The sequence below is a fragment of the Rhinatrema bivittatum genome, chromosome 5, assembly GCF_901001135.1.
Source record: "Rhinatrema bivittatum chromosome 5, aRhiBiv1.1, whole genome shotgun sequence".
Lineage (NCBI taxonomy): Eukaryota > Metazoa > Chordata > Amphibia > Gymnophiona > Rhinatrematidae > Rhinatrema > Rhinatrema bivittatum.
In genome coordinates, this window is record NC_042619.1 from 176,411,391 (window position 1) to 176,425,574 (window position 14,184).

Below are 14,184 nucleotides of genomic sequence, written 5' to 3' on the forward strand. Positions count from 1 at the left end.
CAAAACAATGAAGTAATCATAACTGTTGGGAACATATTAGTACTGTAACAAATTTGTTGGCAGATTAAGAACCTCCTAACCACCTAGGTTATTTATGATTTAACAACTATCTTTTTGAAGAGATTTACCCAAGGCAGTATACAGCAAGGTGAGAGAGACATAAGCAAATTAAAACAATACAGTGTCTAAAATGTATGCTTTGCTATTATCCGCATTGAACATACTGGAAACAGCAGAATATAAATTGTGAAATAGCACAGTGAAGCAGATAATAAAAACTTAGTGTCAGTAGAGTACATATTACAAAATCAGTATATTTAAATAATTTAATGGCCGAGACAATATCGCTTAGCCCCGGAGCTCCTAACACTCCATCACCTTCTGTACAAAAGATTTTGGGACATCCTGATTCCCTATCAGGGCAGTTAGTCCTGATAATATATAGCCATCAGAATTAGAAGCAGGAATGAGTGGATAGCAACCTGTGGGGCGGGAGGGGGGGGGGGGGGGGGGGGAAGGAGAGCTGAAGCAGGAGATGAATATCATTATCTCCCCTGATATATTAGAGGTTACAATGGGTTCATTATGGACCGCAATACAATCTCTGGAGAAAGCCATTGTGAATTTCTCCCAGAACATTAACAAGACACAGCAGAGTTTTTCTAATTTGGAAAATTCAGTTACCCTGAATAAAACAAATATAGAAAAATCTAAAAACATTTAGAACAAGTAGAGGTTTTTCAACAAAAATTTGTAAAAGTAGCATTGGTAAATGATAAAAAGTTACGAGTATTTAGAAAACTCAATAAAATACCTGAATCTCTATGTTCTGAATTTTCCAATCATTAGACTAACGTCACCCAAGGAAATGTTTAATAGATACTTAATAAATGTATTAAAAATGCAACAACAAAATATGCCTGTAATTTCAAAAATATATTATATGCCTGTAAAAGCTGCACCTGGAATTCTACCTGTTGAGGGAATTTTAGAAGAGTCGATTGATGTCTCTGAAGTGTGATATCATTGGACACCGAAATTAAGACAAGGGCCACATTGTTTGTGACCTTTGTTTTTACCGCTGATCGAGATGCAATTTTAAGATTGTTTCTGAAACAACGATTACAGTTATTTCATGGCCAGAAGATCTGGATATATCCAGATCTGGCCAGGTCTACTCAGCTTAGAAGGAAAAGTTTTTTGGATGCTAGACCTGCTGTAGAAACAATAAATGCTAGAATGATTTTGAAATATCCATGCAGATGCGAGATATATTTCTTAAACCATAAATGTTTTTCTATGAGGTGACTCAACTCCAGACGTTCTTGAGTTCTCATACTCCACTTATCACAGGTAATGGTTAGAAGCATTATTATTGTATAACCCAGTATAAACTCTGTATATAGGGGTATAGATCCCTAGATTATACTGTAACCGCTTGTTTTCCTTTATAATAGCTTGTATTCTATTTTACCTATAACAAGACAGGTATAAGGGTTAATACCAAGAATTTGTTTTTTCCTTTGATGGTAATTTTTACTTAAACTACCTGTATTTCATTTATAATGTAATGTTACAAAATTTTGGAAAATTCAATAAAAATAAAATAAAAATAAAAATAAATAATTTAATAATATGGAACTCAATGTAATCACAGTGTATATTAAAAATATAAGCATACACATACAAAAAAATGAAGGAAGAGCATATAGACATACTAGAGTATAACTAATGAGTAAACCAGAACTAATGAGTAGTGTATTGTAACAACAAAGACTTTATTCAATTACTGTTTATCTCCCTCTCTTGTACTTATTTCCTTCTGTATCTGTTCCCAGTGTGCTTCTTTTCTGTCACTGTCGCCTTTGTTCGCAGGTATTCACTACCCTCTCAATAAAGCACAATATAAATGCCAAAATAGTAAAAATAACTGTTACACTCATCTGCCTTTGCTCTTATATTAACTCACATTCACTGGCGATAGCAAAGTCAAGTGACTATCAAATGTTGAGATTACTTACCTGATAATCTCCTTTTCCTTAGTGTAGACAGATGGACTCAGAACAAGTGGGTATAGTGTGCTCGTGTTAGCAGTTGGAGACGGATCTGACGTCAGCACGGGTACATATACCTCCACAGGAAGTGAAGCCACTCAGTAATCTTCCTTGCAAAAGCTGTTATGGATATATGTGTACTGACCGATCAATTAATTAGTGAAACAGGATTCCCTGACCGATTGATAGTAAGCTGGAGACCGCCAGCGTTCCCACCGGAAGACGTCGACACCTGGTAGAGTGGACGCACTCATGTAAGAAGTGATAAGGCTTACCTTGAATCGGTGAAACCCATGTATACTGGCAGCCGGGCGGGATGCTGAGTCCATCTGTCTACACTAAGGAAAAGGAGATTATCAGGTAAGTAATCTCAACATTTCCTAGCGTGTAGCCAGATGGGACTCAGAACAAGTGGGATGTACAAAAGCTACTCCCGAACTGGGCGGGAGGGAGGCTGCCTGAGGACCGCGTAGGACTGCCCTCGCAAATGCTGTGTCCTCCCTGGCCTGAAACATCCAGACGGTAAATCTGGAAAAGGTATGGAGGGAGGACCACGTCGCCGCCTTACATATCTCCGCGGGCCGACAGCATCCTAGATTCTGCCCAAGAGGCCCGCCTGCGCTCTGGTAGAATGAGCCTTGACCTGCAGAGGCGGTGACTTCCCGGCCTCCACGTAGGCTGCTCTGATAACTTCTCCGATCCAGCGGGCGATGGTGGGCCGCGAGGCCGCCTCTCCCTGTTTTTCCCACTGTGAAGGACGAACAGATGGTCCGTCTTTCGTACGCTTCTGTCATTTCCAGGTATCTGGGCAGCAATCTGCCGATGTCGAGATGGCGTAGCAAACAGCCCTTCTTCTGATTTCTCAAACCCGCCGTGGTAGGCAAGGATATGGTTTGGTTGAGGGTTGAAATTGGTGAGACTACTTTAGGTAGAAAGGAGGGAACTGTGCAAAGATGGATAGCCTCAGGAGTGATTCTGAGAAAGGGATCACGGCAGGACAGCGCTTGTAGCTCTGAGATGCGGCGTGCTGAACACACTGCCAGCAGAAACACCATCTTCAAAGTTAGCGAATGGAGAGACAGGCCCCGAAGGGGTCTGAAGGTGGATCCCGCGAGGAAATCCAAAACTAGGTTGAGGTTCCACAGGGGCACCGGCCACTTCAGTGGCGGACGAATGTGCTCGACTCCTTTCAGGAAGCAGGACACATCTGGGTGCTTGGCAATGGTCTTGCCATCCCTCCTGGGACCGTAGCAAGACAGCGCAGCCACCTGAACCTTGATGGAGCTTAGGGAGAGACCCTTCTGAAGCCCATCCTGCAGGAAATCCAGAAGAATAGTAGTCGCATGTGGATTGGTGCCATGAGTGTCGCACCAGGCTTCAAATACTCTCCAGATCCTTATGTAAGTGAGGGATGTGGAAAACTTGCGTGCTCGGAGGAGTGTATCTATCACCGGCTCCGAGTAACCTCTTTCTTCAGTCTAGCCCTCTCAATGGCCAGACCGTAAGAGAGAATTGAGCTGGATCCTCGTGGAGGATGGGACCTTGACGTAGCAGGTCCCTGAGCGGCGGCAGGGGAAGAGGCTCCCCTGTCAGTAGTCTTCTCATGTCCGCGTACCAGGGTCTTCTTGGCCAGTCTGGTGCCACTAGAAGAACTAGGCCTCTGTGCCTCTGAATCTTGTATATAAGGGCGCCCAGCAGGGGCCACGGCGGAAAGGCGTATAGCAGGGTCCCTGGAGGCCATGGCTGGACCAGGGCGTCGATCCCGTGAGAGAACGGATCTCGCTTGTGGCTGAAGTATCTGGGTACTTGAGCATTGGACCTGTCCGCTCTAGAAGGCTGTGGGGGACAGCTGCCATTCTCCCGGATTTAGGCTTTCCCGGCTGAGGAAGTCTGCCACGGTGTTGTCCCTTCCGGCAATGTGGACGGCGGAGATGTCCTGGAGATTTGCCTCTGCCCAAGCCATCAGCGGGGCTATCTCTAGGGACACCTGTTGGCTTCTGGTTCTGCCTTGTCGGTTGATGTATGCCACCGTGGTGGCGTTGTCGGACATCACTCTGACTGCTCTGTTCCGCAGTCTGGGAGCAAATTGCAGGCAGGCTAACCGGACTGCCCATGCCTCTAGACGGTTGATGTTCCACCCCGACTCTTCTCTGCTCCACCGCCCCTGGGCGGTGAGCTCTTCGCAGTGTGCTCCCCATCCGCTCAGGCTGGCATCTGTGGTGAGCAGAGTCCATGTGGGGGAGGACATCTTCGACCCCTTGCTCATGTGGTCGGACTGCAACCACCACCGTAGCTGGGTCCGCACTCTGGCTGGTAGAGGTAGATGCACGGAGTAATTCCGGAAGCGTGGGCTCCATCGAAAGAGAAGGGAGCGTTGTAGTGGTCTCATATGGGCCCATGCCCATGGTACCACTTCCAGGGTAGATGCCATGAGACAGAGAACCTGCAGATAATCCCAAGCTATGGGCCGGCTGGCTCCCATCAAGAACCGTAGACGCGTCTGGAGTTTTAATCTTCTCTTGGTGGTGAGACTGACTTTGTCTGCCTGGGTGTCGAACTGGACTCCCAGGTATTCCAGTGATTTGGAAGGCTGTAGGCAACTCTCGCTCAGGTTGACTACCCATCCCAGGCTTTCCAGAAGGGCGATCACTCTGTTGGTTGCCCAATGGCTCTCCTCTCGGGATTTCGCCCTGATCAGCCAATCGTCTAGGTAGGGATGGACAAGGATTCCTTCCCGTCTGAGTGCCGCTGCTACCACTACAATCACCTTGGTGAAGGTCCGCGGCGCCGTGGCTAACCCGAAGGGCAAAGCCCGGAATTGGAAGTGTCGTCCCAGAACCTTGAAGCGTAGGTAACGCTGATGATCCTGATGGATCGGGATATGCAGGTAGGCTTCTGACAAGTATAAGGCCGTGAGGAACTCCCCTGGCTGTACTGCGGTCTTGACTGAGCACAGAGTTTCCATGCAAAACCTCGGGACCCTTAAGTATCGGTTGACTGACTTGAGGTCTAATACGGGCCAGAAAGTGCCCTCTTTCTTGGGCACCATGAAATAAATGGAATAGTGCTCAGAATCCATTTCCCATGCAGGTACTGGGATTATGGCTTTCAAGGACAGGAGCCTCGCCAGGGTAACTTCTAATGCCGCCTTCTTGTGGATTGGACACGGAGACTCAACAAACCTGTCCGGAGGGGTGTGATGGAAGTCCAGATAATAGCCCTCTCGGATGATGGCGAGGACCCACTGGTCCGACAATCTCGACCCATCTGGGGTAGAAGAGGGTTAACCTGCCCCCTATGGCTCCATCCCCCGGATGGATCGGCTGATTCTCATTGTGAGGCGCGGCCGGGACCTGAACCCGAGCCGGCTCCCCTCTTGCGCTGCTTGGTCCGAAAGGACTGGTTAAGACTGGTCCTGGCCCAAGGCTCCCACTGCCTCCTCACATTGGGCACAAAGGGAGTCTGGCTCCTCGCTCTGCGTGGCTCTAAGCTGGCACGCTGAGCACAGGCCAAGAGCTTTCACGCCGGAATCAGGAGGTGCCGCCTCTAGAGACGCCGGGGTGTTTAAGTGTTCCATGGCGCCGGCGCTTATGCTGTCAGCAATATGCGCTCAAGAATAATATGAGCCCAAGAACAATATGCGCTCAATAGTATGCGTTCAGCAGTATGCGCTCAATAATAAACAGTATGCGCTCAATAATATGCGATCAGCAATATACGCTAAATAATAAACAGTATGCGCTCAATAATATGCGTTCAGTAATATATGCTAAATAATAAACAGTATGCGCTCAATAATATACAATATGCGCTTAACATACGCTTAGCAATATATATGCTGCGTTGTGCGCCTATCCACAGGCACCTATCCGTGTGCGCCTATCTGTGGGCGCTCAATACCTGAACAAGGCAGACAAAATGGCGACCTCCACGGCGTGCCGCATGCAGGCAACGCCGCCGATCCTCGTACCACGGAGACCAAAAGTAAGATGTACGCCTTACCTGATCCTCAGCGCTTCCCGGCTGTAACCCAGGCGGTCTCCGGCTGCGGGGGGAGAGGGGAAATACCTTCACCGCCGCGCTCGAGGAAGTACACCCGCTGCCTCTAAGCCGCCGAACTCGTCTCGCTCGGGGCTAAGTCCACGCCGGGACCGAGGCGCCTCTCAGCCAGGCCCAAGCCCTTCTCGCTCGGGGGCTAGATCCCTGCCGTGATTCGGCCACCGGACCGAGGCCTAAAACCTCCGAGGGACCACGGAAATCACCTCGGGAAACTCGACTGGGGGAGGGACCCGAGGGTATCACCGCAGGAGTGCGGGGCTCGTCGTCTGAGAAATTTGGAAAGTAGAAAGTAGTATTGGAAAACACGCTCAGCGAGCGTGCAGGCTCTCCAAAATGCTTTGGAGACGGAAATTACTGAGTGGCCAACTGCTAGCACGAGCACACTATACCCACTTGTTCTGAGTCCATCTGGCTACACGCTAGGAAATAGGACATTACAAATACAAATTACAAATAATTTTCCTCTTTATAAGTAGCTTCCCTTGTTGGTCCTACTATCAGTTGTTTTAGGATTACCATTTGAAGGAAGTCTAGGATCTCCCATCTTCTAAGTGTTTCTGCATTGGTGACGCTTCAATTAACATCTGGCAGATTAAAGTCACCCACCATCAACACCTGCTCATGTTTGCATGAGACTAAATTTCTAATTCTGTGTAGGAAATCAATAGTTTATACCAGTCTTAAAAAAACCAAACACACCATTTCCCATTTCTAAGATAACCTATGCCCTCTATATTTTAGATAATTTTTTTTCTATGAAATACTGATATTCCCCATTTTCTGCCTGAACAGGTCATAACCTAGTAGAGCATAAATGGGGGCCAACACAGGCAGTGACGTGCTAGCACATCTTAAAAGCAAAGTACAAGTGCTCCTCTGAAACAACAACTAACAAATAAAACAGTACCTACTGCAGCTGCAATCCCAATGACTAGAAGGGTGGTCCCTGATAATGTCATTCTGACACCAGCTCTGGCCAGCTTGTTGCACTTATACTTACTAATCCTCACTACTAATTTTTTCATGTCTGAGGTCATTTATTCATGTGAGAATAGACAGTAGAACTTATTACATATGCATTTCTCACTTAAATCCACTTATTGTGAAGGCTTATCAGCGATCCCGGATTTTCAGTAAAGTTCTGTGGAGAAGGTTGAATGGTGATGGGTTCAGGTGGAGGATACCACCATACTCATTACAGACTCAAATAGTTTTAGATTGGATATAAAGAGAATCAAAATGCAAAAATTATGAGATCAATTAGAATATACTAACGGATACATATAACCGTGGATGAACAAGAATAGGAAATATAGATCAAAGTCATTTTCATCATCCTCTGATGATTCTTCAGAGGATGATACTCGCACTGTAGATAGGCAGCAAAAAAATTTGTATCATTTGCTTAGCCAGTAGTTAATGTGTTGAGTGATAATAATAATGAACCTACTCATTTTTTACATTTACAGATGAGAAGTTCCAAGAGGTACTCATATTCACATCAACACACAATTTATGAGGCAGTCGCAGTTAGTTTAGTTTGGGTTGCGTTCAGTTTTCAACTTGTCCTCTCATTCTCTGACGTTATAGGAAGTTAGTGTTTTAAATAAAAGGTTAACATTTATCCCTATTACAGTATATAATTCTTTTTCCATTCACTTAAGGTTGTTTACATTTTTTCATCAATTAAAAATAGCTAAGTACTACACGGGTGGTGGTACAGGCATAGAGATATCTAAATTTGTGGAGGGTTCGAAATGGATGCCTCCTAAACCAAAAGATCTATTCATTTCTGTTTTTGAATGTCTTGTATTGAGGATTTATTTGCCATAGAGAAAATGCATGTACCACTGAGGTATAATTTAACATATGGAGAGCGTGCTATAATTAGTAATTTGAGAAATTATATATCAATGGTTATCAAACCAGCAGATAAGAGTGGGGGGTAGTGGTGATGGATAGGAAACGTGTGAAAAGCTATGAAACAATTAGGAGACAGTGAGTTTTATAGCCCATAGGATTCTGATCCTATGGGTATTATTCAAGCAGAAATTTACCTTATTTTAAAAAGGGAACTACAACAGAAAATCACTGAGAAATTGTTCTTATTTGTATGAGGTTTATCACCCTAGAAATCTGAAAGACAATAAACTGATAGTCTCCGAAAGCGCAGATACTGCTCTATGTTCTACAACTGAGAAATATAATTGACGAGCTGAGTTAACATTGCATTTTAGAGAGCGGGATTACACTAATAGATAGATTAGAAAGACTTATAAGACCTTTCTTCACAAATCAGGAAAATCTATTGTTTACTAGACAAAAATCTAACTGGTCTGGATTTGTTTGTGCAATTCTGTTTTCTAATCATTCGGCACAAATAAAATCCAGCAATCGTAAACATTGGCCTATTTTGATGGGAGTCCAAATGTTTAAGAAATATCCAATTTTTGCTTTGCAAAAAAATAAATAATTGTGAGATCAGTTAGTCATGTCTTGTTTACTTGTTGCAGAACAGAGAGTGCAGTAAAATGATGGTCAATATACATGCAGATAATGTTGCCTGTGTCCAGATGTGCTGGAAATTTCAATTTTTAATCAATAGTGTGCAGGTTTAAATTACAGGGATGTTATACGATAGAAGAAATAGAATAAAGCAAAATTGCTTACCTTGTAATAGGTGTTATCCCAGGACAGCAGGATGTAGTCCTCACACATGGGTGACGTCACTGACGGGGCCCTATTGCGGGAAAACTTTCTGTCACAGTTTCTAGAAACTTTTGACTGGTACTGTGGGGCCACTGAGCATGCCCAGCATGCCCAGATATTCTCTGCCACAGGGTCTCTCTTCAGTCTCTCTTCAGTATGTAGCAATAAGCTTAATAAAAGGTATGAGACCCAACTCCGCGGGGTGGCGGGTGGGTTTCGTAGGACTACATCCTGCTGTCCTGGGATAACACCTATTACAAGGTAAGCAATTTTGCTTTATCCCAGGACAAGCAGGATGCTAGTCCTCACACATGGGTGATTAGCAATCTAGAGGCTGAGTCATTTTGTAGTGAAGCAACAGTGAAGTATTGTTGGTGAAAATGAGGCAGCCGAAGATCACAGCAGGTTGGATGTAGGAGGAGTTGGGATTAAACTGGAAACAAGTTCTTTAAAACAGATTGTCCATAGGCTTAACCTTGTCGTCCTTCTTTGTCCAGACAGTAATGAGCTACAAAGGTGTGAAGAGAACTCCATGTTGCTGCTTTACATATGTCAAGAATTGGCACTGAACGATAGTGTGCTACTGAAGTTGACATTGCTCTTACTGAATGCGCCTTTACTTGCCCTTGGAGAGGAAGGCCTGCTTTTTCATAGGAAAACTGTATTCAATCTGCTAACCAGTTAGATAGAGTATGTTTACCCACTGCTTTACCCGGTTTGTTTGGATCATAAGAAACAAACAGTTGAGTGGATTGCCTGTGGACTGCAGTGCGGTTTAAGTAAAAAGCCAGCGGAGGTTTACAGTCTAAGGTGTGTAAGGCTCGTTCTCTTTGATGAGAATGAGGTCTTGGAAAGAATGTGGGTAAAACTATGGGTTGGTTCAAGTGGAATTCCATAACTACTTTGGGAAGGAATTTTGGATGTGTTCGGAGAACCACGCTGTCATAAAGGAATTTTGTGTAAGGTGAGTACGTGACAAGTGCTTGTAACTCACTAACCCTTCTAGCTGATGTAATTGCTATTAGGAAGATAGTTTTCCATGTGAGAAATTTAAGATCACAGGAATTCCTGGGTTCAAAAGGAGAACGCATTCAGGTCCCATTCTGTGGCTGGTGGCCGAATTGGTGGTTTAAGGTGAGTTAAACCTCTCATAAATCTAGTGATGAGAGGTTGCGTGGATATTTATTTATTATTTATTTATTTTAATTTTTTATATACCGGCATTCGCGATGGGAGTCGCATCATGTCGGTTTACAATTAACAGGGTGTGACAAGAGGAGAAAAACTTAGAACATTAACATGTGATATAAGAAGAAATAGCAGTTACAATAAAACAGGGACATAATGCAACTTGGAAAGTAAGGAAAGCGATAGAAAATTAACAATGTGATAAAAAGAGTAACAAGGTAATATTGATGCATCTCCCAGCTTGTTATGGTAAGCCGAGATTGCACTTAAATGTACCCGTACAGATGAAGTCTGGAGACCAGAGTCTGAAAGGTGGTATAAATAATCTAATAAAGAAGTTGTGGGGCAGGAAAAAGGATCAATACTCTTTTGCTTGCACCACAAAGTTAACCTTTTCCATTTCGAACAATAGCTCTTTCTTGTTGAAGGTTTACGTGAAGCTAGAAGCACTTGAGATACATTGGTTGAAAGATTGAGTGGTTGTAATATCAAGCTTTCAACATCCATGCTGTCAGGGAGAGGGATTGAAGGTTGGGATGGCGCAACCGACCCTGATCCTGAGTTATGAGATTGGGAGCTACACCCAGGTGAATTGGATCTCTGATTGAGAGGTCTAGAAGTGTGGGATACCATACTTGTCGAGGCCAATACGGGGCTATGAGTATCATAGACCCCTTGTCCTGTTGTAGCTTCACTATTTTGGTTATGAGCGGTATTGGAGGATAGGCATATAGAAGGCCTGAATTCCAAGGGCGAGCAAAGGCGACCTTGGCTTCTGTTTATGTAGAGAACAAAATCTGTCCACTTTGTGATTCAGGTGTGACGCAAAGAGGTCTATTGTTGGTTGTCCCCAACGCTGAAAGAGCCTGGTCGCTATTGAGGGATCCAGGGACCATTCTTGTGGTTGGAATTGACGACTGAGTCGATCTGCCACTACATTGTGAATGCCTGCCAGATAAGTGGCCCGGAGAAACATTGAGTGAGTTAGGGCCCAAGCCCAAATCTGTGCAGCTTCTTGACAAAGGAGATATGAGCCCGTACCTCCCTGCTTGTTGATGTACCATATGGCTACTGTGTTGTCCGTTTGGATCAGGACAGTCTTGTGTGAAAGGCAGTCCTTGAACGCATGAAGCGCATAACGTATAGCTTGAAGTTCCAGGAAATTTATTTGAAATGCTGCTTCGAGTTTTGTCCAAGTCCCCTGGGTTTGGAGATTGTTTATGTGAGCTCTCCAGCCCAAGGTGGATGCATCTGTAGTTAAAGTGATCTGTGGGGCTGGTTGCTGGAAGGGTAGGCCCTTGTGTAAGTTGTCCTTGTTCGCTCACCATAATAGAGATGAACGTAGCTGGTGGGGGACTTGAATTGGAGAATGCAGTGGTTGAATGGCTTGGATCCATTGTGATCTTAAAGTCCATTGGGTTACTCTCATGGTGAGCCGTGCCATAGGAGTGACATGAACTGTGGAGGCCATGTGGCCTAGTAAGGTTAGAAACTGATGAGCTGTTGCTTGTTTCTTTGAATGTAGCGAGTTTGCCAGTAGGTAAAGTGTGGTCGCTCGATCCTCTGGTAGAAAAGCTCTTGAGAGTATGGTGTTCAATTCTGCTCCTATGAACTGATGCAGGTGAGATGGAGTGAGATGGGACTTTTGATAATTGATGAGAAAGCCCATCGAATGAAGTAGAGTAATTGTTCGATTGAGAGAAGTGAGAGCTCCTTGTAGAGATTGACTTCTGATGAGCCAGTCGTCTAAATAGGGAAAGACATGGACACTTTCCTTGTGCAAGTGTGCTGCTATTACTGCCAGATATTTGGTGAATACTCTGGGAGCAGAGGCAAGTCCGAAAGGTAGTACTCTGTACTGGAAATGTTGATGACCCATCATGAAGCGCAGATACTTGCAATAAGGAGGAAATATTGGAATGTGAGCGTAAGCGTCTTGAAGATCCAGAGAACAAAGCCAGTCTCCTGTTTGAAGAAGCGGAAGCATGGTGCCTAGAGAAACCGTCCTGAACTTTTCTTTCTTCAGAAATTTGTTGAGATTTCTGAGGTCTAGGATGGGACGTAGGCCTCCAGTTTTCTTTGGAATGAGGAAATAACGGGAATAGAATCTTCTGCCCCTCTGAGACTGGGGTACCGGCTCTACAGCCCTGGCTCTCAGAAGGGTGGATAATTCTACTTGCAATTGGAGTATGTGATTTTCGCTGAGAGAGAAAGGTCTCGGAAGAAAATCTGTTGGAATTGAGAGGAAATCGAGTTGGTAACCTCGAGATATTATTGCAAGTAGCCACTGGTCTGTTGTTATTGGAGTCCAATTGTTGTAAAACCAGGATACTCGAACTCCTACCGGAAGTTCTGGCTGAGGATTGGAGAGGAAGCTGTGTTCTCTGGGAGTGGCCTCAAAAGCCAGCAGCAGGCCCTGTCTGTGGCATCGGTTGAGGCCTAGTCGCCCTAGGTTGTCTGGGCTGAGGTCTTTGCTGAGTTCTAGAAAACCTGGTCCTAGATGTAGGAGGGTAGTACCGTCTTTGTCTATAAAAAGGTCTTCTAGTCTCTTTTCGTTGAAGCCTACAGACAGAGTGCGTGGGTGGATCCTGTGGGATCGAGGAAAGCTGTCACAGGGTTTCAGTATGTTCTTTTAATTGAGCAACTGCATCCTGGACTTTGGATCCAAAGAGGTTATATCCTAGGCATGGCAGATCTACTAATTTATCCTGGACTTCAGGCCTGAGGTCCGAGGCTTTAAGCCATGCCCAACGCCTGGCACTGATCCCAGATGCAGCCACTCTGGAAGCTGTCTCAAACCCGTCATAGGTTGCACGTACTTCATGTTTGCCTGCCTCCAGCCCTTTGTGGATGATGGCTTGGGTTGCTTCTTGATATTGTGATGGAAGAGATGGAATGAATTCTTGCATTTACTTCCACAAATCTCTTTGATATTGGGTCATGTAAAGTTGATTTGAAGATATTCTCGAATTTAACATGGCCCCTTGGTAGACCTTCCGTCCCAGGGAATCTAAAAATCTATGATCTTTTCCTGGGGGATTTGAGGAATGCGGCCTAATTCTTTTGGATTTTTTCTGTGCAGACTCTACCACTACTGACTGGTGAGGGAGCTGCGATTTTTGGTAGCCAGGAGCAGACTGCACCAAATATGTACTGTCCATTCGTTTGTTGACAGCTAGCACTGAGCAGGGATGTTCCCAAATACGATGTTGCAAATCTAGGATAACATCATGCACTGGTATAGCTACCACTTACTTTGGAGGGTCTACAAATTGAAGTACCTCCAATGTTTGCTGTCTGGTGTCTTGCTCTGTGACTAAAGTGAATGGTATGGTGTCAGCCATTTCCTGGACAAAGGTTGTGAATGAAAAATCTTCTGGAGGAGATTTTTTCCTTGGATCTGGTGGAGATAGATCTGACAAACTTTTCTGATGAGGTATCTGATTGTGTATCGCTCCAAGTGTCATTTGCGGAGAAATTGTGGAAGTCTTAGGCGGTGGAGGAATTCCTGAAGGTCCTGGTAATGGATCCTCAATAGGTGACTCTTCAGTATGCTCTTCCTGTGGATCAGAGGGAAGAGAATCGAGCAGATCATGATATTTTTCATTAAGATCTGATATAATGCTGACTCTGGGTGTCCTGGATCCCCAGGAAGGAGTGGCACCGATGGTGACGGCGTTGGAACCGAAGATGGGGTTGTTGTCTTCGGTGCTCGCTTCGAAGTCACCGTAGTTATCATCGATTTAGGCCCCGGCATCGATGCAATTATTGACAACTGCATTGGTGCCGGCATCGACAGGGTCGTCGGCATCGGTATGGTGACCGGTGTTGGTGGAATCACCGGCATTGGCGAAGATACCGGCATCGGTTCGAGAACTGGCATTGGCACAGTCGCTGGAATCACCGCTTGTCTTATAAACCGACAATTCCTGCGATACAGCTGGGGTAGATGGAGCAGCTGTATGCGGTGGCGGTGTGGGTGTTGATAATACCTCCACAGATCCCTGTGTAGGTTCGATCAATGATGTAGGCCCCGACGCTGGTAGCAGAGTTTCCTGATGCTTTTGCCGTTTAGCGGTTGGTTTCCCCGGGGAGAGGGTTAATGCTGGAGTCTGTGCGTGTCGATATCGGTGCCTATGTTTGGGCCTATGCTCGACTACCGACCTTATCACTG

The 14,184-nt window shown here is 45.1% G+C and overlaps 1 protein-coding gene across 1 annotated transcript in view; it reads right to left on the reverse strand.

Moving 5' to 3' along the window:
- Window positions 1-14,184, reverse strand: part of MYCBP2 (MYC binding protein 2) — a 1,075,853-nt gene that overhangs the window by 543,325 nt on the left and 518,344 nt on the right.